Genomic DNA, 26104 nt, shown 5'->3' on the forward strand with positions numbered 1-26104 from the left:
ATGCTATCAAATGCACAACACGATTCCTATCTGAAGAAGTTTTTTCATCGAGAGTGAATACATTTGTAATCAGAGCATTAGCAGACGCATAGCTGGAATAACTGTGTATAGACAGGTGACGCAGATTCAGTATTTATTTCGGGGGTATTGGTTTTATCTGACGTGATACTTATTGCACTGTGTCGAATGGTCATTTTTATGGGGGCGAGGACGCCCCCATTCTATACGGATAGTTTCGAGGTTGACCATGGGCAGCGCCATTTTGTTGTGAAATACGTCATCAGTTTGTGTACACAGGAAGTTGTGACATCCGTCACCCTATGGGAGGGGTGACGTCAAAATTGTTCATCTGTAGAAAGTTGTGAAATCCGTCACCCTATGGGAGGGGTGACGTCAAAATTGGTCATCACAGAGTTTGTGTAACACAGGAAGTTGTGAAATACGTCACCCTATGGGAGGGGTGACGTCAAAATTGTTCAACAAAAACATGATATGTCGCATTGTGCAGGGTCAACTGCAACAAACTCAAACCGAGCCATTCATACCTAGTACCTAGCTGTATTTGAGTGACTTATATACCCGACATTTTTATTTCTTATTTTTAGCACAGGTGTAGGAAAAATCATGAACCAAAATGTTATTTATTTTCTAATTTAACATTTTTTTTACAAATATGACCATGGTCTTTTAAACATACAGTGACATTAAACATTGTTATGTTAAAAAAAAGAAGAAAAAAAAAAGCTTTTGTGCACAAATCAGAAAATACATTGTACATTTTACCTACAGGCCAAACCGTGAGTGTCTGTGGCAAAGCCCGACCCAGGAAATTGCACTGATTTTATATTTAGATCAGAGAGAAATTGTCAAGAACAGGCGCTTGCATTTGGATGTGTCCAATGATAGTAGGTTTGGTTGTGATCAATCAGAATAATGTAGGAATAAAAATGTATGACAGTTTAGTATGATGACATGTAATTCACATATGCTGAAATATGATATTATACATCATGTAATATTATTATGGCTGTTGCCATGACCATGAAACCCAACAAAGGTTTAATGTAATGTAATTCAAAATACCAAAACCGAGCACCTATTAATCTCGTCTTTGCGCGTGAAGATTGAGGCCGTCTGCCAGTAGCGGTTAGGTCATACAGTGGAACCCCTCTCTAGCGACCTTTAAAATGTTGACAAAAATCGGTCCTTGTGGAGGAGGGTCCTTACAGAGGGAGGGGGCGGAGTCAGGGGGCCACAAAGAAAGTCAGATTTAAAAAAAAAAAGAAAACAGAGAAGTTTGAGTTGCTGACGACCGTTCTCTCTGAAAGCAAACTGCTTCGATTTCATGTTTGTCCTTGGTGTCCACCAGTTCTGGTGCATGTACTACCCTGGCCAAGTTTCCTCTCAAGACATCAAAGAGACCGCCCCAGTATACTCTACAGCCTCTGGGCGAACCACCTCTCATAGCTAAAACTGGGTCAATGACCCCTGGGAAGAAGGTCAGTGTCTCCTAGGCCTGCGGCCAGGGGGGGGGGGGGGGAGTATACCGGTACCATTTGAGAATCAGACCAAATGAGAATTGAACCATTTGAGAACATCCTTTTTTTTCAATCACTACATCGAAGGCCTGCGGCCCGGGGTTCACATGGGTTGGTTTGTTTGTTTGTTTCAAACCCACACCCATATACACACATTTCCCATTTAAACCATTTGTCGGCCCCCTGTCGATATTTATCGACTAAGTTCCTTGTAAAGAGACTGTCTTCCCCATTTGATAACACACACATGCACACACGCACGCACGCTTACACACACACAAACACACACACACACGCACGCACGCACGCACGCATACACTAACACACACACACACAAACTCGAGCGCGCGCGCACGCACGCGCGCACACACACACACACACACACACACACACACACACACCGCACACACACACACCGCGGGAGGTCAAAGACTGTAGCACCTTTTTCTTCCTTCTTTAAATGGGCAACTCGCCCAAGTTTTCGTCATCAGCGAAAATACACGAGTGGTTAGTCTTCCTGGAAGGAAACTGGTATTTTTATCGTTCATAAATCACTGTCACAACAAGACTGTTGCTATCCTTGTACACTTTAGCTATATAAACTTCGCCTCAAAGAGTTTTGGAATGCGTCCAGATAACGCCTTGTTGCGGTTATAAAATAATGTGCTTGTAAAATTGTAAAGGGCTCAGCTTGTTAACAAAAGCGGGGTTTGAACTAAGCTGTGTCGCAAAAGTAAGCATGTTTTGCGTGGGGATTATTATATTCATTTTTGGCATTTTGCTCCTTTCATTAAATGCCTATTTGTTTGTCTTTGTGACTTTTACCCGTATTTTCAAATACATGTACTTTGTTTTAAAGATGTGCAACATGAGATTGGGAAACGTGTCGCTTTGAAACTGAATGAAGTTACGTTCTATATTTATCACTTGTCCGGCATAGAATTCTCAGCGTCTTCTCTTCTTGACCATAGCAAGATAATGCATTTAATGACACCTCCGTTCCAGTGTACATTACATTGCAAATCGCCATAGACCCGGAACAAGAACATCCTTCAATTTGGTCACAATCATACCAAATACCTAAAGCCTGGCTACTTTCTCCACAGAATGGGAATTTTGGGGTGGATTATTTTCGCAAAATGACATTAGTTACGAGTGTCAGCTACGAAATATATTCAGAAAATAAATCACATTCTAAACAGAATTAGAAAGCGTCTACGTTGCACATTTTTGTTTTCATCCATGTCCAAATGAAAGGGTGCTCTCAGTGTATGCAGAGGCCCGATGCCGATGGGTTTTGTGTTGATTTCACTTTGGCGATTTACTAGGTGTTCTACAAGTTCCATCTCACACGGCATAAATAAATCCCTGCGCCTTGAATATGTGCGCGATATAAATTGCATAAAAAAATTTTTTTTAAATGAAAATTAAACAAAAATTAAATAAATCCCTGCGCTTAGAACTGTACCCACGGAATACGCGCGATATAAGCCTCATATTGATTGATTGATTGATTGAAGTTCAGAGAAGGAAGGTATCATAATTCAAACGCCCATCAACAGAAAACTGTTTGCCAAAGCAGCATGGACATTTTGTATTGAAGTACGTAGTTTTTTTTAGCCAAAGGAAACACCTTTCCGGACGAATCATATTCCGCCACACACCCATTTTCGTCATCAACGAAAGTAGACGAGGGTTGGTCTTCCTTGAAGATATTTGCCCTTTTTCTTGCCAACCACCAATGCGTGTAGCTACATATACAGGCTATGCTAAATTGGTTTTTCTGTCCCGATCCCCAGAGCTAGTGTCTATTTGAGACATGGCGTGGTTATATGCTAGGATTACATACAGGGTTTATGTTGACTTTTAAATACTTGAGCCTCACTTTTTTGGCAGTGACAGGCCATCCTGAACTCAGGTCAAAATGAGTTTGGCTCATTCTCTCCCTGACAGGATGCCTTGAGTTTCCTTGTTTGGCAAGGAAACCGATTTTGTTTACATATTTAGAGCTTTTTGTCATGTATTATTGATATAAGCAGATTCGCGATCGTCGATAATGATTTTTCATGGTGTTTTGTAATTTTTAAATTACAAAGGAATTGATATGTAAGACAGTGACAGTGTATGTGAGGTTGTGTGAGAGTGATTTTGGCTGTGACTATGAGGTTGTCTGAGGCATAGATTGTAAGAGTGTTTGTGATTATGACTGTGTTTCTGTGTTTGCCAGTACTGAATGTGAAAGTTGTTGTGTGTACCATTTGCACAAATAGCAAAAATCAACAGCCTGGCCGGTTCCAATTTCAGAAACAAAATTCCACTGTACAGAAATCAGCCAGGCCACATGATAATATACAGACTTCTGGTATGCGAGCAATTAGAATTTTGTTTGTTTGTTTGTTTGTTTGCTTAACGCCCAGCCGACCACGAAGGGCCGGCCATATCAGGGCGGTGCTGCTTTGACATATAACGTGCGCCACACACAAGACAGAAGTCGCAGCACAGGCTTCATGTCTCACCCAGTCACATTATTCTGACACCGGACCAACCAGTCCTAGCACTAACCCCATAATGCCAGACGCCAGGCGGAGCAGCCACTAGATTGCCAATTTTAAAGTCTTAGGTATGACCCGGCCGGGGTTCGAACCCACGACCTCCCGATCACGGGGCGGACGTCTTACCACTAGGCCAACCGTGCCGGTAGCAATTAGAAGGGTGCTCTTATCCCATGTAAAAGCCTAGGCGGACCCATGGTGATTTATAAGATGACTTACACGTGAGGAAGGCACCTTTAATATTCTGTAAAAAAAAAAAATCCCCAAAAAATCAAGCACTAAGACTTTTACGTTGCAAAATCCATCACTGATGACAGCAAACATCTATCTAAACACGAGTGGAACATTTTCTCAAAAAAGAGGAAATAAAGACAAAGAAAAACGTCAATAAGTGCATAGACTATCACATCATGTCCTATCCCAGCGCTTTGTGTGCAAGTCCTTTAACAAGGTCTAGATCTTCAGGGCGACTGCTTCCGTAATGTGCGATGGAATGTGACACCCTGTACCATTCGTTAAAAGTGCAAAGCAAATCTGTTTAATAATGGATCACTATTTTCTCAGAAAAGAGGAAATAAGACGCCTTCAATTAGGACATAGACTATCACTTTAATATTATAGTGTTTTGTCTGCAAGTCCTTGTATGTGTGTGACGCCTATAGACTGATATTTTTGTTGTTGTATTTTGTGACGGAATGTTACACACAAACGGCGAAATTCGTCAAAACTGTCGCTCAGTTGTCATCACATGTCAAAATATGTGAAAACATTGTGACGTTGATGGAGGACTGAGCCCACACCCTCACCCGTAAGATGTCGGTGTGCCGTAGTATCCCATATCATGTCGTTATGCAAATATTATACATATGTGAGTTGTGTGAGTGTGTGAGTTGTACATGGCCGGGTGCTAGAGTGCTGCATGAATGAGTAAGTGCATGTGGAGCTGTATGACTGGGTGAATTGTGGGTTGCGTACGTCCGAGGGGCACATGTAGCCTGTGTGTCTGAAGTAGTGGGTATGTTGCGTAAGGGTGTGCTGATATTGAACTTCAGTTGTGTTTTGTAAATGTCTATGTATCAGTGTATCATGTCTTGCCACACACATGCCAAATTTCCTTGTATTGATGAGGACAATACAACTTCTTGTATCTTGTATCTTGTATCTTGTATATATATAATAAATATATGAAAAAATGTATACGGGAGACCTAATTTGCATAAAACGAATTTTCGATTTAATTTTGTCCTTTTTTCAGCTTAGCATCAAAGTTAACATACATCTTTATATCTTTTTAGATTCAGGAATATGTACAGATCCCAATGTAACAACTTTTGTGTTTGTTAATGTAAGTTTGATTTCAAGCAATATTTTGATTAACAAATCAATTAAACACTGTTTAAAATTTCAAGCAGACATGCAATCCCATAGTCCGGACCATACCAAAGAATGTTTGACACAAATTTCAATCAATTTGACACAACTTCGTTAGAAAGCCGAATATGACGTCATCAAAAACATTTATCAAAATTTTTTCATCGAGAGTGAGAGAGACCAATTTCATTTAAGGTTTTTTCAATAAAACATAAATAATTAGATTCAATCATCTTGTTGATATACAATTTATAAGTAAAGCAATACACAATACTTGAAAATGTATTTTTATGAATAGGACTAATCAGTTTATACCAATAGCAAAGCATTCTACATTTCATATTAACATCTAGTGGATATCTTCCAAGTTCGCCAAATATCATAGCATTTGGAGTTGATTTTCTTAGTTTGAAAACAATTTTATAAAAACGCAATTGAAGTTTCGTAGCAAGTTCACAGGAACCAAAACCCCATACTTCACATCCGTATAGTAAAATTGGAGCAATCATTTTATCGAACAGGTCAACTTGTATGTCCACAGGCAGTGACAATTGTCTACAAGTACGCAAGAGAACAAACATATAGATTCTTCTGTGCGACTGAAAATTTATTATTATAATTAATTTTAAGGCCCAAGTACATTACATCAAACACTACTTCGATTAAATTGCCATTATACGTAAACAATGGTTTATTTCTAATTTTACCTCTGGAAAAAACTATAACTTTCGTTTTGTTTACATTAATATTTAGGCGCCATTTTAAACAGTATTCGTGCATTTTGTTTAAACATTCTTGCAGGTTTTTTTCAGACTCTGAGCAGATCACAGTATCATCCGCATACAGTAATAAAAACATTTGAAACAAAGCATTTACATCAGTATCATCCATTCCAACCACAATAGCCTCTCTTGACATAGATTGTAAACCATTACTGTTTTCCAACAGAAAAGGCTTTAGGTCATTTAAAAATAGAGCAAAAAACAGCGGTGACAAGTTTTCCCCTTGTCTAACTCCACACAAACTGGGAAAATATCCAGAACACTCGCTATTAACTTTAACGCAAGACTTGGCATTTTCATACATATTTCTTACAGTTTTTAAAAACTTCCCATTAACATCAGAACTAACTAATTTCTCCCATAAAAATGCACGGCGAACTTTATCAAACGCTTTTTCATAGTCTACAAATGCTTCTTTTTGTTGAGAAAAAAATGTAATATACAATGCAAAGTAAAAACATGGTCTAGTGTTCAAAAACTTTTTATTAGGCGTATGATCACTATTGGAAGCTAATTTTCGGCAAATATAACATATCTAACCAAGCAATGCACAGATCTGTGAGAATCAATCATTATGATCAGACTAAAGTTCAGTAAACAACACAGCGCACGGACAACCTTTTCAACTAATCTTAACATCCTTAACCTTTACTAACCTTTACCGTCAAAAAATAACGTTGAAAGCGGATAGGAACACGACAATCATATCAGTGTCGACTCATAATGAACAGGAATGTTTGGTCTACTCAAAAGTATGTAGGCCAGCGACAACAACTGTCCGATCTTTTTTTGGCCGTGGCCTTTTGACTTTTAAAGGGAAGTGAATCCTATGGGTTTCTACGGTGAATTCGAGCGACGCCTAAAGCTTGTTATGAATCGAACGTGTTCGTGTAGACGAATACTCAATTGGCTTCATGAATGAGGATTTATCTTGGGAGGTGATAATCATTTGAAGGTGGCGTCTTTGCCACGTACCAAATCATGCTCACCGTCACAGATCTGCCCACTTGGACACATACCATAAAAGTTAATTGCACGCGTACGCTCGTGTGTGTGTGCTTGTGAATGTGTGTGGTTGTGCGTGTGTTGGTGTGTGTGTGTGTGTGGTTCCGCAGTGTATGTATGTGTGTGTGTGGTTCCGCAGTGTATGTATGTGTGCGTGCGTGCGTGCGTGCGTGTGTGTGTGTGGATGGGGAGGGGTGTATGAAACTCACACAATATATATATATTTTTATTTTTTATTTTTTTAACTGATTTTTTTTACTAACATAGTCTGCCAAGAAAGAGAATGTGCTGAATTAATTAAGCAGATAGGTGTGACTAACGAAATCGATTCATCAAAAACTTCAATCTCTGCGCAGAAAGCAGTCACAATGCGGTCCTACTAAAATGCGAAAAGACACGAAAAGGCGCGAAAAGACACGAAAAGACGCGACGCGAAAAGACACGAAAAGACACGAAAATAGATACAACAAGTCGCGTAAAGCGAAAATACAATATTTAGTCAAGTAGCTGTCGAACTCACAGAATGAAACTGAACGCAACGCAACGCAGCAAGACCGTATACTCGTAGCATCGTCACTCCACCGCCCGTGGCAAAGGCAGTGCCCGTGGAATTGACAAGAAGAGCGGGGTATTCGTTGCGCTTTTCTGTACCTCTCTTCGTTTTAACTTTCTGAGCGTGTTTTTAATCCAAACATATCATATCTATATATTTTTGGAATCAGGAACCGACAAGGAATAAGATGAAAGTGTTTTTAAATTGATTTCGAAAAAAACATTTTGATAATAATTTTTATATATTTAATTTTCAGAGCTTGTTTTTAATCCGAATATAACATATTTATATGTTTTTGGAATCAGCAAATGATGGAGAATAAGATAAACGTAAATGTGGATCGTTTTATAAATTTTTATTTTTTTTTACAATTTTCAGATTTTTAATGACCAAAGTCATTAATTAATTTTTAAGCCACCAAGCTGAAATGCAATACCGAACCCCGGGCTTCGTCGAAGATTACTTGACCAAAATTTCAACCAATTTGGTTGAAAAATGAGGGCGTGACAGTGCCGCCTCAACTTTCACGAAAAGCCGGATATGACGTCATCAAAGACATTTATCAAAAAAATGAAAAAAACGTTCGGGGATTTCATACCCAGGAACTCTCATGTCAAATTTCATAAAGATCGGTCCAGTAGTTTAGTCTGAATCGCTCTACACACACGCACACACGCACACACGCACACACACACGCACATACACCACGACCCTCGTTTCGATTCCCCCTCGATGTTAAAATATTTAGTCAAAACTTGACTAAATATAAAAAGACGCACAAATACACGAAAACACACCTTTGACCCTTTCACCACTGACACTCAAACAGTGCATTCACACCTTCTTGTAACAATCACCTCCTCACAGCTCACACGCACACTCACACTCACACTCACACCTGTTTGATGTTGATGTTGGTGTCACTTTATTGGAGTGGATCTCACAACCAAATACGTCCAAACTCTTCCGAAGTTCTCAAAGTTCTCTCCGTTCTCTTTCACACCCTAGCATGCACATACATTATTAAACTTTAGCTAGAGTCACACACATCCAATTACAAATCTCAGTAACTATTAGTAACACAACATTCTAAGATGATAAGCCATTCCATTGGTTAAAAACAAGAAGAAAGGAGGGGGGGGGGGTAAAGACTAAAACAGTCGAGCCCAGTTGACACGCTTCTCGTATCAAATTCAAAGGAATTCGCTATCTCTTAAATGAGGCTTTGATCTGAGCGCATCAAACTTTCCCACACGAACGTGTTATCAGCGGCTACCCCGGGTAACTCATAAAAGTTACGCAACTGACCATCCGATCCGACAAAGGAATTAACATCTACTTGACAAAACGCCGATTCCCCCAACATACCCAGTCAAGCTGGCGGCACATTACATTACGACCACCTGGGGCCCAAGCTATCCGTCTTTTCGTGTCTGTTCGCGTCTGTTCGCGTCTTTTAGTGTCTTTTCGCGTCTTTTCGTGTCTGTTCGCGTCTTTTCGCGTCTTTTCGCGTCTTTTCGAGTTTTAGTGACACCCTCACAATGTGGATTTTTGGTAGTGTGTCCCAGTGGACGAGGGATATGGTCTCATATATAGGCCTACTGCTCAAAACAATTTAAGAGCTAATGCTGAATTTGCTTCGTGAATGAGGATTTACTTTGGAGGAGATCCGTCATTTAAAGGTGGTCTCAGTTCTCTCGGCGAACACGATCATATTAACAGTCACAAATCTGTCGAGACCTGCACATGGTGTAAGAGCATCAGCTTTCACTTGGACACATACCATAACTCAATAGCGTGCGTGGCTGCATTCTGCAAAACAATTTCTGAGTTCATTAAGAATATTGCCATTTGTGTCCGTAACTTTGCACAGAAAGCACCTAGGTTGTTGATCTTTGGTCCAAGTGGAGGGCGTGGTCTTATCCCATGGAGACGGGCGCAATATAGCCTAGTGGAGAAGACGCCAGCCTCCCAAGCGGGAGGGCCGTGGGTTCCAATCCCGGCCGCGCCTGGTGGGTTACGGGTGGAGATTTTTCCGATCCCCCTGGTCAACTTATGTGCAGACCTGCCAGTGCCTTGTCCCCCTTTTGTGTGTACACGCAAGCTCAAGACCAAGTGTGCACGGAAAAGATCCTGTAATGCATGTCAGAGTTCGGTGGGTTATAGAAATCCCCAACAAAACGGACTTGTGGGGCTCAGGTTTCCAGGAAGGGCGTATAGAACCATCAATTGTCATTTCTCAGTCAATGACTCAGCGGTCGATGTTCGGTGGGTTATAGAAACACGAAAATAACAAGCATGCATCCCCCGAATGAGCGACGTATGGCTGCCAGACTGGCGGGGTAAAAACGACCATACGGCGAGTAAAACCCATGGGCGTTTGAGCCCATGATAAACGAAGAAGAAGATCCCATGTAAAACACCACGCCGGAAACACGGCTGCACTATAGGCACAATCTAGTGTCCCGGCTGCGATCCAGTGAGAGCCCCAAAACAAGGCGAGATAGTAATAATAGATGATTGAACTACCGTTCATGAAAGCACTTTTTGTTGTTGATTTTTTTCCTAATTACGTCTCAAACTGACAATTTGCACTGAATGCGCAACAAATTTGAAAGAAACCTGACCCAGAACGCGCGGAGGACTCCCAAAGTAAAGAAATGGGTAGAGTTAAGTTAAAATGAATACTTACGCTTTGCCTCAAACAATTATTTTTGGAAAATAAGGACTTTGAACGACGCTAGATGTGATTTTGGGGAGAAACTCACCTTGTTTTGGGGCTCTCACTGGATCGCAGCCGGGACACTGGATTTTGCCTAGTGCAGCCGTGTCTCCGGCGTGAACTGACTGGCCAGAAAAAGTGTATGGTATGTCGAATCGTTCACACGGGAAAGACGGTGCCAATTCAAAGCTTGTTATAAATGGAGCGCGTTGGTTTATATACCAACATTCAATTAGCTCCGTGAATGTGTCTTTCCTGGGGGACTGAGTAGATGATGTTTAAAGTTTACACTGCAGGGTATCCACCAGTCTTTTGGCCAGTACAGTGGAACCCCCCTTTTAAGACCTCCAACATTCTGAGAAAATCAGGTCTTAAATAGGAGAGAGTCTCAGTTAATATTGGGGTAAAATTACTGGGAGAATGCAAGTTTCCAGTACAAAGGACTTAACATTTCTTACATACTGCTTGACTAAAAATCTTTACAAAAATTGACTATATTCTATACAAGAAACACTTAACAAGGGTAAAAAGAGAAACAGAATCCGTTAGTCGCCACTTACGACATGCTGGGGAGCATCAGGTAAATTCTTCCCCCTAACCCGCGGGGGGACATAAACTGGATATGGAAGAATCCATTGTTTCTTGTCTATACAGAATACAGATATTGAAGGGGCTTTCCCTGCAAACAACAACGATTCTATTTCCTTTAAAAATCTGATAACTCGGCTTGCAGCTTGCAGTACGTAGAGGGTGCCTCAGCTTCTCCACCACGACCCTCCTTGGTCTGACACTCACTCCTTTGCCATGATCAGTCGGATGCCACTTTTCACAATTTTATTCTAAAGTACCAACAAATCAAATCAATTCCCTTCCGGAATAGCAACGTTCCACGTTTCTTGAATACAAAAGCATTTCTGCCTCGGAATGAAAGAATAAATCTCTACAATCGTGTATCTCCTGCAAGGAATTGATTTTAAATCCTGTTCTTCCAGCATTTCCATTACGGAAAGTAAAAGTTTTTTTTTTTTTTTTTTTTTTTTGCTCATCTTCACCCAGGCACACATCGTAGAGCTTCGGCTCTGATATCTTTGACCCAAATTGCTCTAAGCAGAGAGGTCGTTAAACTGTATTTTCGTCGTTGCAGATTAAAACCAGATGATTGTGTCACTCGGTATGAATATCAAAACTTTGTAGGCAGAAGTGAGATAACCTGTTCCATGTACGTAAAACAGCAACTAACAGAAACGAACCGTTGTGTCATGTATACGCGGTTGACTTTTTTTGCTACATGTATCACATTTAAACGGAACATCGTGGAGTAAACCATGTGCGGTCTGTGTGTCTCTGTGTTGTGTGTGTGTGTGTGTGTGTGTGTGTGTGTGTGTGTGTGTGTGTGTGAGTGTGTGTGTGTGTGTGTGAGTCAGTGTGTGTGTGTGAGTGTGTGTGTGTGTGTGTGTGAGTGTGTGTGTGTTTGTGTGTGTGTGTGTGAGTGTGTGTGTGTGTGTGTGTGTGTGTGTGTGTGTGAGTGTGTGTGTATGTGTGTGTGCGTGTGTGCGAGCGTGCTTGTGTGCATGCGCGCGTGTGTGTGTGTATGTCATGTGTGTGTGCGTACGTGCGTGTGTGTGTGTGAGCCCATGCGAGCGTGTGTGCGTGCATGGGCGTGCGTGCATGTGTGTGTGTGCGTGCGTGTGTGAGTGCGTGCGCATGCGTGCGTGCGTGTGTTCGCGTGCGTGCGTGCATGCGTGCATGTTTTTGCGTGCATGCGTGTGTGCGTGCGTGCGTGCGTGTATGTGTGTCAGCTGTAGAAGCACAAACACAGGACGCACATTTTAGAAACTGTACAAGTAGCACGTAGAATTGAGTGCAAAAGGACAGATCTAGAGGGTCGTCAAAGCAGACAAGGAGGATTACACACATTATCAGGATAAGTTCAGATTCTACATAATAGTCGAGTCCCGTGAGGTTACCCTCATCAAAAATCGGGCTGCTTTCTCACTGGAGAAAGCGAGCCGCCATACATAACTGAGTGGCCGAGTGGTAACGCACTTGCGCTCGGAAGCGAGAGGTTGCGTGTTCAGGCCTGCGTCAGGCCGCAATTTTCTCCCCCCTTTCCTAACCTAGGTGGTGGGTTCAAGTGCTAGTCTTTCGGATGAGACGAAAAACCGAGGTCCCTTCGTGTACACGTACTACATTGGGGTGTGCACGTTAAAGATCCCACGATTGACAAAAGGGTCTTTCCTGGCAAAATTGTATAGGCATAGATAAAAATGTCCATCAAATACCCGTGGGACTTGGAATAAAGTAAAAAAAATTCCATCTCACACGGCATTAAGTCTCAGGAAACATGAATACACGCATGCAGGAAAAAAAATATGGGTAGCGCCGTATGTATGGCAGCTCGCTTTCCCCGGGTAGAAAGCAGCCGGAATGTCCATGAGGGTAACCTCACTGGACTGTAAATCTTATCCTATCCTATCCTATCCTATCCAATAACAGTACGGTGCTACCAATCATCTTCACCATGAAAGGATCACCAATGCCACCAATTTCATTCGTCCTCCTCTAACAAATGTATTTAGAATTTATTTTAAAAAGAAAAAAGAAAAACTAAGAAACAACAACAAAACAACGTAGCCATATAGCTTCATCGTCGAACCAGACGTTTTAAAACTGACACTGTGCAACTTCAAAAGTTTTACCCTAATTTGTATGCTGCCATGTCAGTAAAAGATATATTATTGTAGCGAAGACACCATTTTAGAGATAGAATGTAACCTTGAGAGTCTCGATTCAGTTCAATGACTAATTTTCTTAAGAGCTGATCATAACACTAGCACACGACACCAGTACAATTTTAGGTACTCAAATATAATGTCATCTAGCTAATGCGTGCAAATTTCACCGCTGCCAGGAGCTAAAACAAATGTGTGCATTAAGATAGGTAATTAACAAATTATGTATATAACAAAAATCAACTTTCCTTACCGCTATTCTCTGGCGTCTGAAATTCCAGATCTAGCTGTCAGGGCACAGATAGAGACCGTAAGAAGAAACGTAAAGCCTTTGTTTAAAGTCTGCAGACTAGCTAATTAATTAGCTAGACTTTCATTATGACGCATGGCAAGCCTGCAAGAAGGCTAGTATTCACACTACGAGGGTCAACTGAAAAGTACCGAGCCCGACAAGGAAGGAGTTGACTAGAACAAGTTTTCGTTTCAACATGCCGCATTCATGATTTGTTGCCATGGAAACCAAGGACTTTCGGACAGGGGCATTGTCAGGCTAAACGGAACAACACCCCTTTGCTGAGCGTTCCTCGGTGCTTAGCCTTGATAATGCTCTCTTAGTTGTCTCAGAAGTATCATATGAAGAGGCCAAGACTATAGTCAAAGAGAAGCAGAAGAGAAGATGGCTCCACCAACACCCAGACTACAACAAAAAGGATGCCTACTACCTCCTACCCAGAGATGACCAAGTGGTCATTGTGAGACTGAGAACAGGCCATTGCAGACTCAAACATCACCTGTATAGGCTACCAAATTCCACATTGGTGATTCTGCATCGTGCCCCTGTGGCACATCTCCAATGACAGTGCAACACTTCCTGCAGGACTGTCCAACACACCAAAACTTGCGAGCAGAGACCTGGCCTGCTGACACACCGATGAGGGACAAACTCTATGGACCCATGGAGAGCCTCCGGCGTACAGCAGCCTTCATCAGGGCCTCCGGAGTTGCTGTCTGAGCGAACGACGAAGAAGAAGAAGAAGTATCATATGAAATACAATTCATCGGCTACTGTTTCATCTTTTGGAACTAAGTCCAACAGAAAAAAAACCTCTGCGTCCAAAAAGATTGATGCCATCAACTTTTTCAGGGGAGATGACCCTGACCTTTAGCAGGGAATAACCTTGATGCCCCTACTGCATGAACGGCTGCTTGGTTTCAGTCTGAAAGTGATGCACCCTAGTTTCATCATCAAAAACAAATGGGGACATTGAAAACCTCTGGATCTGCCTTAAATAAGCGTAAAATGTCCCGTGTCAAAACTCTCTCATGCGAGATGCCGAGTGTACTAGCAATGTAAAAGGTGCCCATTGATTAATTTTGCATCACAAGTGCGCAGACAGGATCGACGGTTTATTGAGTTGTCAGACCGTTGGTGGCCTTCCGCATCGTTTTTCATCTTAAACGGCTTTCCTTTGAAGCCTGAATTCAGCTGACCACCCTTGGTGTATGATGGGGGGGTCCCTGCCAAACGTTTACGTCATGTCTTTATGAATTTCCAGTGGGTAAAATATTTTTCTTTGCAAATATTGGATCACTGCTCTTTGTTAGTTTTTTTTTCACGTGTGGGGTAAAAAGCGGGGTATTGTACTTTGAAAAACCAAGGCACACAAACTAACCGTTGAAAATGCGTATACTTTTGCATGAAGTCTTCATAAGAACCTTTCTTAATTCATGCCAAGTTTGGAGTGTCTGGGTCAATTCCTTCCTGGACGGGCTCGGTACTTCTCAGTTGGCCCTCATATGCGTATGTACTAGAGTGATCAGAATTTAGGCGTTCTATTTTCACAGTGACAGGACACACTTTATTGGAGAAGAAAATGTTCCTTTAAAAATAAACACTACCCCATTTTCTGACTAGTCACCTTACGTACGTGTATTTCGCCTTCATTTCAAGTACGGTGAGCACAAAGCGACAGACAATCCCCGACAAAACGAACTTGTGGAGCTCAGGTTTCCAGGAAGGGCGTGTATAGTACCATCAGGGACCTATATGTGAACAGCTCAGATCATGGGTCAATAAAGTGTTACACAGATGGTCAAAATTAAAGTACAAGATATTGCACTGGAAGTGGTACTACACTGTTGCTTAGTGTCTGTATGAAACTACAAGGTGAAAATAGAAAAAGAAAAACACGATTCTTGACTTTGATGCGCTTTTTTCTGCTCGTAAACACACATTCTTCTACTCATCACAGCATGCCCCATTATTGAGTTTAAAACACCAATTAAATTTGTTTTGAATAAAACTCACAATTTTACAATAAGAATTTAGAGACCTGAATCAATTAGGTATATCATACTTAGTTTGACTTTTGCAAAACTAAGTAATTACACATTTAATTGAATCAGTCAGACAGACGGAGACATAGAGAGACAGACAGAGGGCAAACACAAATCTGAGAAAGAAACCCCTTTAAAAATGTTACCATGTTTGAAATGAAACATCGCAAGGTGAAGCCATAATTCATCACCTTTCAGTATGACGTCATGAGCGTGTTCCACACTTGAAATGACGTGCTTTTGGAGCTTGGAAGTATAATTTCCATTCAACGATCCGAGTTTGTTGAGTTTGAGCATATTTTCAACGTCAAACACCATGAAACTATATATATTTGGAATCAGAAAATGATAAGGAATAGATAGAAGTTGTTTTTAAGTGTCTTTTTTCATAAATAAAGATAGTGGTTATTTATCGGTTTTCTTCATTTTTAAGCATAATTATCAATACAAAACAACAAAACTATATAGTTTTAGATACAGGACGCAATAGGGAATACACCAATATAAATTTTCTGTTTCAAATATTAGTTTTTAAAAATGTGAAAAAATGACATATTTCGAACAAACATTTCAATAACAAAACTTTAAGTGACCAAGCTGAAATGCAATCCCATAATCCGGCCTAGATCTGAGATTGTGTGATAAGAAATTCGATCAAATTGATGAAAAACTGTAACTGTGAAAGTGCTGCCTCGACCTTTTGGCAAACGGTAAAATATGACGTCATCAAACTGTCCTATCAATAAACGGAAAAACCTTCTATGAGAAAATCCAATCAAAAATATCCATATCAAATTTCATAAAGATCCACTCAGTATATTATGAGATATGATCTGCAGTGTGAAAAAAAACAATCTCACGCCCATAACGCAACTTATTTGGTCGTGTTCTGCCGATACTATAATGTTTTTCTTTCCTAAAACACACTATAATAGTAGCCCTTCCCAATGTCTATGCTAAAACTGACTTGTCTGTGTTGTCAATGATTTTGCAACAGTGTGAGAACAAAAAGTTTAACAAATCTCACGCCCATAACGTTGTGACACGAAAACTCATTTGGTCGTGTTCTGCCGATACTATAATGTTTTTCTTTCTTAAAACACACTATAATAGTAGCCCTTCCCAAATGCAATGCTAAAAATGACTGGTCTGTGTTGTCAATGATTTTCTGCGAGAATGCGATCTATCTGTTTGTCGCAAAGACCGTGTGACACGAAAGTTATGAGCGGAAGACAAATCTGCTGAGTGCAATTACGTTTCAGAAGATAGTTGGTTAAAACAGTTTATCACTCAGACACGCAAAGGAACACTATAACTTTATTATTCAGGCCATATATTTGCTTTCCTTTGTCATGTATGAAAGCACTGGCCTTGGTTGAAGAAAGTGACCTGACGCTGTGCAACAAATGTGTCGCCATTTTCCGCCGTGTTTTGTAAATAAAACGTGTTTACTACCCACACATAAAAAACGATGCTGTTGGTTCTTTTTATTTTCTTATTGTTTGATTCATGCTTAGCAGTTTAGTATGCTTTGTTTTCTTCTCAATTCAATGGATGGCTATAAAATAAGCATTTAAATGTGAAGGTGTTAACATTACCCATGATCTGAGCTGTTCACATATATATTGTTAGGAAACGCTACCGTTGCTGAGCTTTGGTTCAGTTTTGTGTGTTGCATGTAGTTGACTTATTTGTACTTTGTGGGAAAGTACCGATATTATATTTTGTAAACACAATATTTATGCTTGGACGAGAATGCAGGTGAACTTTCTAGTCCTGTCAAAACAAGTTGTTTACCACGCTGTTTTAGTGTGAGTTCGTGGCGTTCGTTCGGATTAAGTGCGTCGGCGCTTTTGATGTACGTCACAGAGAACGTCACTGTTCTAGTCCATAGACGGTTCGTATATAATGTAGTTGTATCATGTTCGGTCTGGAATATTCTCGAGATTGAGTATTTACTATATATGCCAGCGCGATTTGAATGTTAAAAAAGCTTCTATTTGAGTTCTGCTACGATGTGCAGTTGTATGTATGGAATGCTAAATAAATCCTCGAACTCAATTTGACGAGTTGTTTTCTGCTGCTGCGAAGACGGGCGACGTAGAATAAAAGAACACAACTATACGACATTTGAGAACTTGTGGCAATCTCAAGTGTCGTGTAACATATATATATAGGTCTATGGTACCATCTATTGTCATTTCTCAGTCAATGGGTCAGCTGGGCAAATTCCTTGCAGGGGCGGATCCAGGGGGGGGGGGGGGGTCAGGGGTTTCCGGATCCCCCCCCCCCCCCTCAAGTCTAAAAAATAATTTAAAAACAAATTACAGTAAAAAAAACAAATTTGAAAATAAAGAAAAAATGATGGCTCAGATTGCACCAGATTGTTCCATATTCCTTGCTTTTATAAAAATTTGGAACTCCCCCCCCCCCCCCCCCTTAAAAATGATGTGATCCGCCCCTGCCTGTATAGTCTTTCCCGTGTTAACGATTCGGCTCACCGTCTCAGATCTGCCTTGGCTTTTACGTGTGCTGAAGACCATCCCTCCACTTGGGCGTATACTAAAAATCAACATCCTGACTACTTCTGGTGCAAAAGGGAATTTTTCCATGAATTATTTGGTTCAGATTGTCACTAGCGTCAGTTAAACATTTAATCGATTAAAAAAATATTCGAAAAGGACTGCCGTTTTTAAAGGGGCTTAACTTTCTCTACTACGAAAGTCATTTTGATGGCTGGTCTGTGCGTATGGTTTAAACAACTGCAGAAACATACCTTTTATTTACACTGTTTTAGACACACACAAAAAGAGGGGGAAAGTATGGCTGTAATTAATAAACAAAGAGCAAACGGTAAAAATAAGATACGTGCCTTAGTGCAAGCAAGAAACAGGCAATCTTCAAGTCAAGATTGTCAAATTGCGCGAAGCACGTGGTCGGACAATCCTCTAACTTCTAACTTTTACCCGTCCAGTATTGTAAGAATATACGTCATTATACTTGTCTCGTCTAAATATCGGACCCTATTGCTACGCTGAAAACACAATAGCTGTTAATCTATTTTGTGTCAATAACAAATAATACGCCTTGTATAACAGAAAATGAAACATTTTTGTGAAAATGAACATTAAAACTGCACCGATCCAACACTTGGACCGATAGGCCATGCTGGAGTTTTTCAGTCCTTCCGTTTCAGTACAGGGGCGGATCCAGGGGGGGGGGGGGGGGGGGGGGGGGGGGTTCCGGGGTTTCCGCCAAAAATGTATCAACAAAATTAATAAATTTGAAAAGAAAGAAAAAGTGATGACTCAGATTGCACCAGATTGCTCCATTTTCCTTGATTTTTATCATTTTTTCCGGACCCCCCTAGGTGCCGGCCTTTGTCTTTTAAATGACGATTTTGGACGGTAGTTGGGTAATTTGCTGGTTCAGGTTGCACAAAATCGGTCAACTTTTCTTGTTTTGATCCAAATTTGTCATCTTAAATTTACTTTTTTGAAGGTGTAATAATGGAAGTTTCTTGGCTCAGATTGCACCAGATTGCTCCATTTTCGCGCCCTCAAAAAAACGCTTCGCGTCGTCGAATTGTCCCTACAAGAAATTTGGAAACCCCCCTTAAAAATGACGTGATCCGCCCCTGCAGTACTTGTAATTACTTTCTGGAACTGCAAGTTCTAAGAGTCTGAAGAAGAAGGAGGAAACCAAAACTTATACACAAGGGTTTGTCCTGGCTAGATACAGAACAGTATCTATTACCGAATCTTTGAAGAATCAGCTAAACAATAGAAATGCCGATTGCAAAACTGAATGTCATTGCAACAAACAAGACAGTGCGACAGGGAAACCCGATTTTGCGTCACGACAAAACTGATATAATTTATGCGGAGAATCGTTGGGCAATGGGCGGTTCTGATGAGGTTATGTCCCCTCTTTCTTTCGGCTGGTAACTGGCGCCACCTCGCGGCAAGATCACACGAGAAATGACAAATACCTTGCATTGGTCCCAACTTGAATAGCATATCGGTTTGGTAACAGTTCGTGTGGAAGTCGTGTATTTTATACGGTAAACAGACAATGGTCGGTTTTGGTGAGGTTATGCCCCTTCTTTCTTTCGGCTGGTAACTGGCGCCACCTCGTGGCAAGATCACAGGAGTTGTCTCACTCATTTCGGTTGAAACATATTTAGCACGCTGATCGTAATGCGGATTGTTTTAGTCATTGGAGGCTTCAACGTTTAACAGGGCACTTCGGTTGCAGTAACATATAATATTATTTGAGACAAACATTTCTAATTTTGCTTCAGTGCGTATTTGTAGCCGCGGTGCGGCCTAACTGCTTAAGCTGACTAACTTTTTGTTTGTTTACGTTTTAAAACAGTCTCATGCGCTTTATTGTGTACATGTACAGTAATTGTGTATCATGTTTTAGTGTTAAGGCATTATGACGCATATCTGCATGGGCTTGTGTGTGAAAGGCTGTTCTACTGAGAGAGAGAGAGAGAGAGAGAGAGAGAGAGAGAGAGAGAGAGAGACAGAGAGAGAGAGACAGAGAGAGAGAGACAGAGAGAGAGACACAGAGAGAGACACAGAGAGAGAGAGAGAGAGAGAGAGAGAGAGAGAGAGAGAGAGAGAGAGAGAGAGAGAGAGAGAGAGAGTCTGGAGTCTGGAGTCTGGATGGTTTATTGATTAGGCCTTGGGCCCATTTCAATTCGGGGTGTACAAAGTTTCAACATTCATGCTTCATGAAAAATAATCATAGTAATATTAATCATAATAAAAATCATCATCATCGTAATAGAGAGAGAGAGAGAGAGAGAGAGAGAGAGAGAGAGAGAGAGAGAGAGAGAGAGAGAGAGAGAGAGAGAGAGAGAGAGAGAGAGAGAGAGAGAGAGAGAGAGATCAAATTAAATCAAATCAAATCAAATCAAATTTTATTTTTCGAGGGTTGTGGCATAAGCAATACAACGAGCTTTTTTTCAACCAGCCCTCGCCCAGAGAGGGGATTAATATCTAGAGAGAGAGAGAGAGAGAGAGAGAGAGAGAGAGAGAGAGCGGTGAGACGGAATATGGGGGGTGGTAGGGACAGAGCATAACTTGTGATTGTACCTGTGTGTTTCAGGTTTTTTGCGGTCTTGAACTTTTTGTTATTTTAACCAACATCATCACAAACAAAAAGCATTTTTTTGTAAAGTGCGTAAGTCGCATTGTTGTGTTCAAATAGCAGTCTGCTGCACGATGTGACCCTTTGTCAGGAAACGACTGAAGTGGTGGGGCAAAACCCCTTTACTTCTTATAGGGACACGGATTTACGACCGACACAAACGCATTCAGCAAGCAACCACAAAAAACAAAAAGTGTTTCAATTCCTTTTGAACTTGACTTTAAAGGCACAGTAAGCCTCCCGTAAACCATCACAAATACTGTCAGGCTTTTACACACAGTACAAACACCCTTTCATTTACACACTCACCGCTTTTGAACATCCTAGGTACTCTCCATAAAGAGCGAGCAATTTTCAAAGAATTTAGTTTCGTGGACCGTCTGATCGGCAAATCAGGCGCCTCGTTTTGGCGCTAGAACTAACTTTTAAAATCTAGATAATAAATTGACAGCTTGTTACACAAACATTCTTTAATCATAAAAGAATCCTTTTTTCATCAAGACAAGATCAGTACAATTCGAAGTTTTGAACGTTTGAAAAAAGAAAAGCCCGGAAACGAGTGTCACGCAAACCGTCTTTCTCGTAGCAGACGACGGTTGTGCCTAGCGCCCGTTCCTCTGAACAGTCAAGTCAAGTCAAGTCCAGTATTTTATTGTTTTGGGCCCAGAGGGCTTTGAAAAAAAGATATAACTTTAACCAAAAAAAAGGTAACAAATCAGACAGTTAATATAAATTGAGCGGACAAACACAACAATACTGTACAACCAAAATAAATTGGCAATATAAGCCTACACTTCCATACATACAAACAAACAAAAAAACAAAAAAAAAGGTTTAACACAATCAGGTAAGAAATCAGACAGATAATATGTATACATTAAGCGGACAACGATAATATACAGCCGAAATAAATTGGCAATACCATTATGCCATGCATCTTTTGTAAAAAAAACACAAAACAACAAAAGCATGTACATGTATTACATACATATACATACCAATAAAGAAACTAGATGTAACGCTAACATACTAAAGTCATAACATGGGCTACAAATCTTGCTAGCTTCATTAGTTTTATCTTAGATTTACAATTCATTAACTGTTCATATTTTAAACAATTTGGGTGAGATCGATAATAAGGACTAATTAATTTTCTTCTTTCAGACACTATACTTTCATCGGTACAAATGAACAAATAGTGAAACTCATCACCAAATTCATTTTTATCGCACATATCACACAATCTTTCATTTATAGGAGCATTAAAAAAATCTGTGCTGATGTATTGGCAACTTATGATTGCTCGTTCTAAATTTTGCTAATTTAATTTAGAATTTCCTAGGCAAGCAAAGCAAATACCTTTCCCGCAGACAAAAATAATTTTTATATATTCTGTAATTAAAACACAAGCTGTTGGCATTCACGTCAGTGTTCCATTCCTGCAGGAATTGATTTCTTAGCCTTTGTTTTACAACGTTTTTAAAACCTGAGACAGCAAGACTCTGAGTTGTCCATCAACTGTCACCGCTCCAGTTCGTGTGGATCGCAGCCATTTGTTGCGTTTAGATTCAGAGGTACACAATAACGTGCTATTGGAGATAAGCTTACAGCGAGTCGCATTGAAATCACAAACTGACGACTACATTGTGAAAAAAGGAACCTGGATCACACGGGTTCGCGATGGCTCAGCGGTAAGATAAACCATGCAAAAATAAATTATTTATGATTTAAGAATGTTTGTGTAACAAGCTGTCAATTTATTATTTAGATTTTAAAAGTTAGGTCTAGCGCCAAAACGCACCACGCCGGTCCGATTGTCTCTGAGACAATCCGCAAAATTAATTCTTTGAAAATTGCTCGCTCTTTACGTAGGGCACCTGGGATGTTCTCAAGCGATGATTGTTTTTAACGAAAGGGTGTATTTGTACTGGATGTAAAAGCCCGACAGTATCTGTGATGGTTTACGGGAGGCTTACTGTGCCTTTAATACCTTCACATAGCGTGGGGCAAGCTGCCAACACGTTTTGGTCGCAAATTGACACAAGGTGTTGGAAAGTTCATGGCTGACACCACTTCATGGCCTCGCCAGGTTGCAACCTCTCGATCTCATGCCAGGCTCATTAATTTGTGTTTCGTCACCCCAACTTCCTCTCGGCTGGGTTTTTCCTCCCTTTGTTCGGCTGCCACTATACCAGCGAGACTAGACCAGACCAGACATATCGGTTCAGACAAACTTACACAAAACAGACACTTACCCACGCACGACCTTTCTTCCTATCTCCCTCTCTTTCTTCACCTCTCTCGTCTCTCACGTACACGCATTCATGCACCATCTCTCTCTCTCACACACGCACGCGCACACACACACATCATGCATGTAGGCCTACTCTCTCTCACCCACCCATAGCTGCGTGTACTTGACCATCCACCCCCGCCCCCCTCTCTGCAAACTGGGCATAATTATGCTCACACGCAAAACATCTTGATTAGCTAGTACAGGCTGCACACAAACTCTTTCTCTCTCGTACTTAATTCCCTTTGTTCTGGGCACCGAGTTCAAAGTGAAAAATAAAACTACATGTAATAGGTGCTTCGCCAACATCTGTCAACCGGACAAAAGAAAGTCACAAGCACACACAATAAGAGCAAACACACACACACACACACACAAAACAATGAGAATGGATGCATGTTTTTCGCTACAATACTAATGATTTTTATATCTGAAGTAAAACACACAAAAAAGGTTTTAGGTGCTAAAGAAAAAACTACAAGAAGGGCAAAGCCCATACGACTCACATGCTTGACCTTGACATGGTCAAATAACTAAACCTAGCAATGACATCATACACTAAGAACTGCTTTATACATTTTTCCTACCAAAATACATGTGACCTTGACCCAAGGTCAAGGTCATCCAAGGTCATGCAACACAAAGCTGTTAATTCAAGACATAGGAAGTACAATGGTGCTTATTGGCTCTTTCTACCATGAGATATGGTCACTTTTAGTGGTTCACTACCTTATTTTGGTCACATTTCATAAGGGTCAAAGTGACCTTGACCTTGATCATATGTGACCAAATGTGTCTCATGATGAAAGCATAACATGTGCCCCACATAATTTTTAAGTTTGAAACAGTTATCTTCCATAGTTCAGGGTCAAGGTCACTTCAAAATATGTATACAATCCAACTTTGAAGAGCTCCTGTGACCTTGACCTTGAAGCAAGGTAAACCAAACTGGTATCAAAAGATGGGGCTTACTTTGCCCTATATATCATATATAGGTGAGGTATTGAATCTCAAAAACTTCAGAGAAAATGGGAAAAATGTAAAAAATAGCTGTTTTTTAGGCAACATTTATGGCCCCTGCGACCTTGACCTTGAAGCAAGGTCAAGATGCTATGTATGTTTTTTGGGGCCTTGTCATCATACACCATCTTGCCAAATTTGGTACTGATAGACTGAATAGTGTCCAAGAAATATCCAACGTTAAAGTTTTCCGGACGGACGGACGGACGAACGGACGGACGTCCGGACGGACGGACGGACGGACGACTCGGGTGAGTACATAGACTCACTTTTGCTTCGCATGTGAGTCAAAAAAATGAAAAAAGCTTGAAGTTCATTTCCTTTTGCAACACCTGATCAAGTACTGCAAAGTTGGAGAAAACAACTTCAGCAGGGGATCTGCTGTAAAAGATTTCCTTGCCAATGAAGGTGTGTGTGTGAGAGTGAGAGAGAGAGAGAGAGAGAGAGAGAGAGAGAGAGAGAGAGAGAGAGAGAGAGAGAGAGAGAGAGAGAGAGAGAGAGATCAAATTAAATCAAATCAAATCAGATCAAATCACATTTTTCGAGGGTTGTGGCATAAGCAATACAACGAGCTTTTTTGTAACCAGCCCTCGCCAAGAGGGGAGACTAATATCTAGAGAGAGAGAGAGAGAGAGCGGTGAGACGGAATATGGGGGGTGGTAGGGACAGAGCATAACTTGTGATTGTACCTGTGTGTTTCAGGTTTTTTGCGGTCTTGAACTTTTTGTTATTTTAACCAACACCATCACAAACAAAAAGCATTTTTTGTAAAGTGCGTAAGTCGCATTGTTGTGTTCAAATAGCAGTCTGCTGCACGATGTGACCCTTTGTCAGGAAACGACTGAAGTGGTGGGGCAAAACCCCTTTACTTCTTATAGGGACACGGATTTACGACCGACACAAACGCATTCAGCAAGCAACCACAAAAAACAAAAAGTGTTTCAATTCCTTTTGAACTTGACTTTAAAGGCACAGTAAGCCTCCCGTAAACCATCACAAATACTGTCAGGCTTTTACACACAGTACAAACACCCTTTCATTTACACACTCACCGCTTTTGAACATCCTAGGTACTCTCCATAAAGAGCGAGCAATTTTCAAAGAATTTAGTTTCGTGGACCGTCTGATCGGCAAATCAGGCGCCTCGTTTTGGCGCTAGAACTAACTTTTAAAATCTAGATAATAAATTGGCAGCTTGTTACACAAACATTCTTTAATCATAAAAGAATCCTTTTTTCATCAAGACAAGATCAGTACAATTCGAAGTTTTGAACGTTTGAAAAAAGAAAAGCCCGGAAACGAGTGTCACGCAAACCGTCTTTCTCGTAGCAGACGACGCCGGTACGTTGTGCCTAGCGCCCGTTCCTCTGAACAGTCAAGTCAAGTCAAGTCCAGTATTTTATTGTTTTGGGCCCAGAGGGCTTTGAAAAAAAGATATAACTTTAACCAAAAAAAAGGTAACAAATCAGACAGTTAATATAAATTGAGCGGACAAACACAACAATACTGTACAACCAAAATAAATTGGCAATATAAGCCTGCACTTCCATACATACAAACAAAACCAAAAAAACAAAAAAAAAGGTTTAACACAATCAGGTAAGAAATCAGACAGATAATATGTATACATTAAGCGGACAACGATAATATACAGCCGAAATAAATTGGCAATACCATTATGCCATGCATCTTTTGTAAAAAAACACAAAACAACAAAAGCATGTACATGTATTACATACATATACATACCAATAAAGAAACTAGATGTAACGCTAACATACTAAAGTCATAACATGGGCTACAAATCTTGCTAGCTTCATTAGTTTTATCTTAGATTTACAATTTATTAACTGTTCATATTTTAAACAATTTGGGTGAGATCGATAATAAGGACTAATTAATTTTCTTCTTTCAGACACTATACTTTCATCGGTACAAATGAACAAATAGTGAAACTCATCACCTAATTAATTTTTATCGCACATATCACACAATCTTTCATTTCTAGGAGCATTAAAAAATCTGTGCTGATGTATTGG

The 26104-nt window shown here is 40.5% G+C and overlaps 1 long non-coding RNA gene across 1 annotated transcript in view; it reads left to right on the forward strand.

Annotated features, from left to right (window-relative positions):
* The first annotated feature begins 585 nt into the window (after positions 1–585).
* Positions 586–26104, forward strand: part of LOC138964298 (uncharacterized) — a 42504-nt gene continuing 16985 nt past the window's right edge. The window contains exon 1 of the long non-coding RNA XR_011455067.1: positions 586–1499. This is a non-coding gene — a long non-coding RNA (uncharacterized lncRNA). The remainder of the gene's footprint in view (positions 1500–26104) is intronic.

This window comes from Littorina saxatilis, linkage group LG4, assembly GCF_037325665.1.
Source record: "Littorina saxatilis isolate snail1 linkage group LG4, US_GU_Lsax_2.0, whole genome shotgun sequence".
NCBI lineage: Eukaryota > Metazoa > Mollusca > Gastropoda > Littorinimorpha > Littorinidae > Littorina > Littorina saxatilis.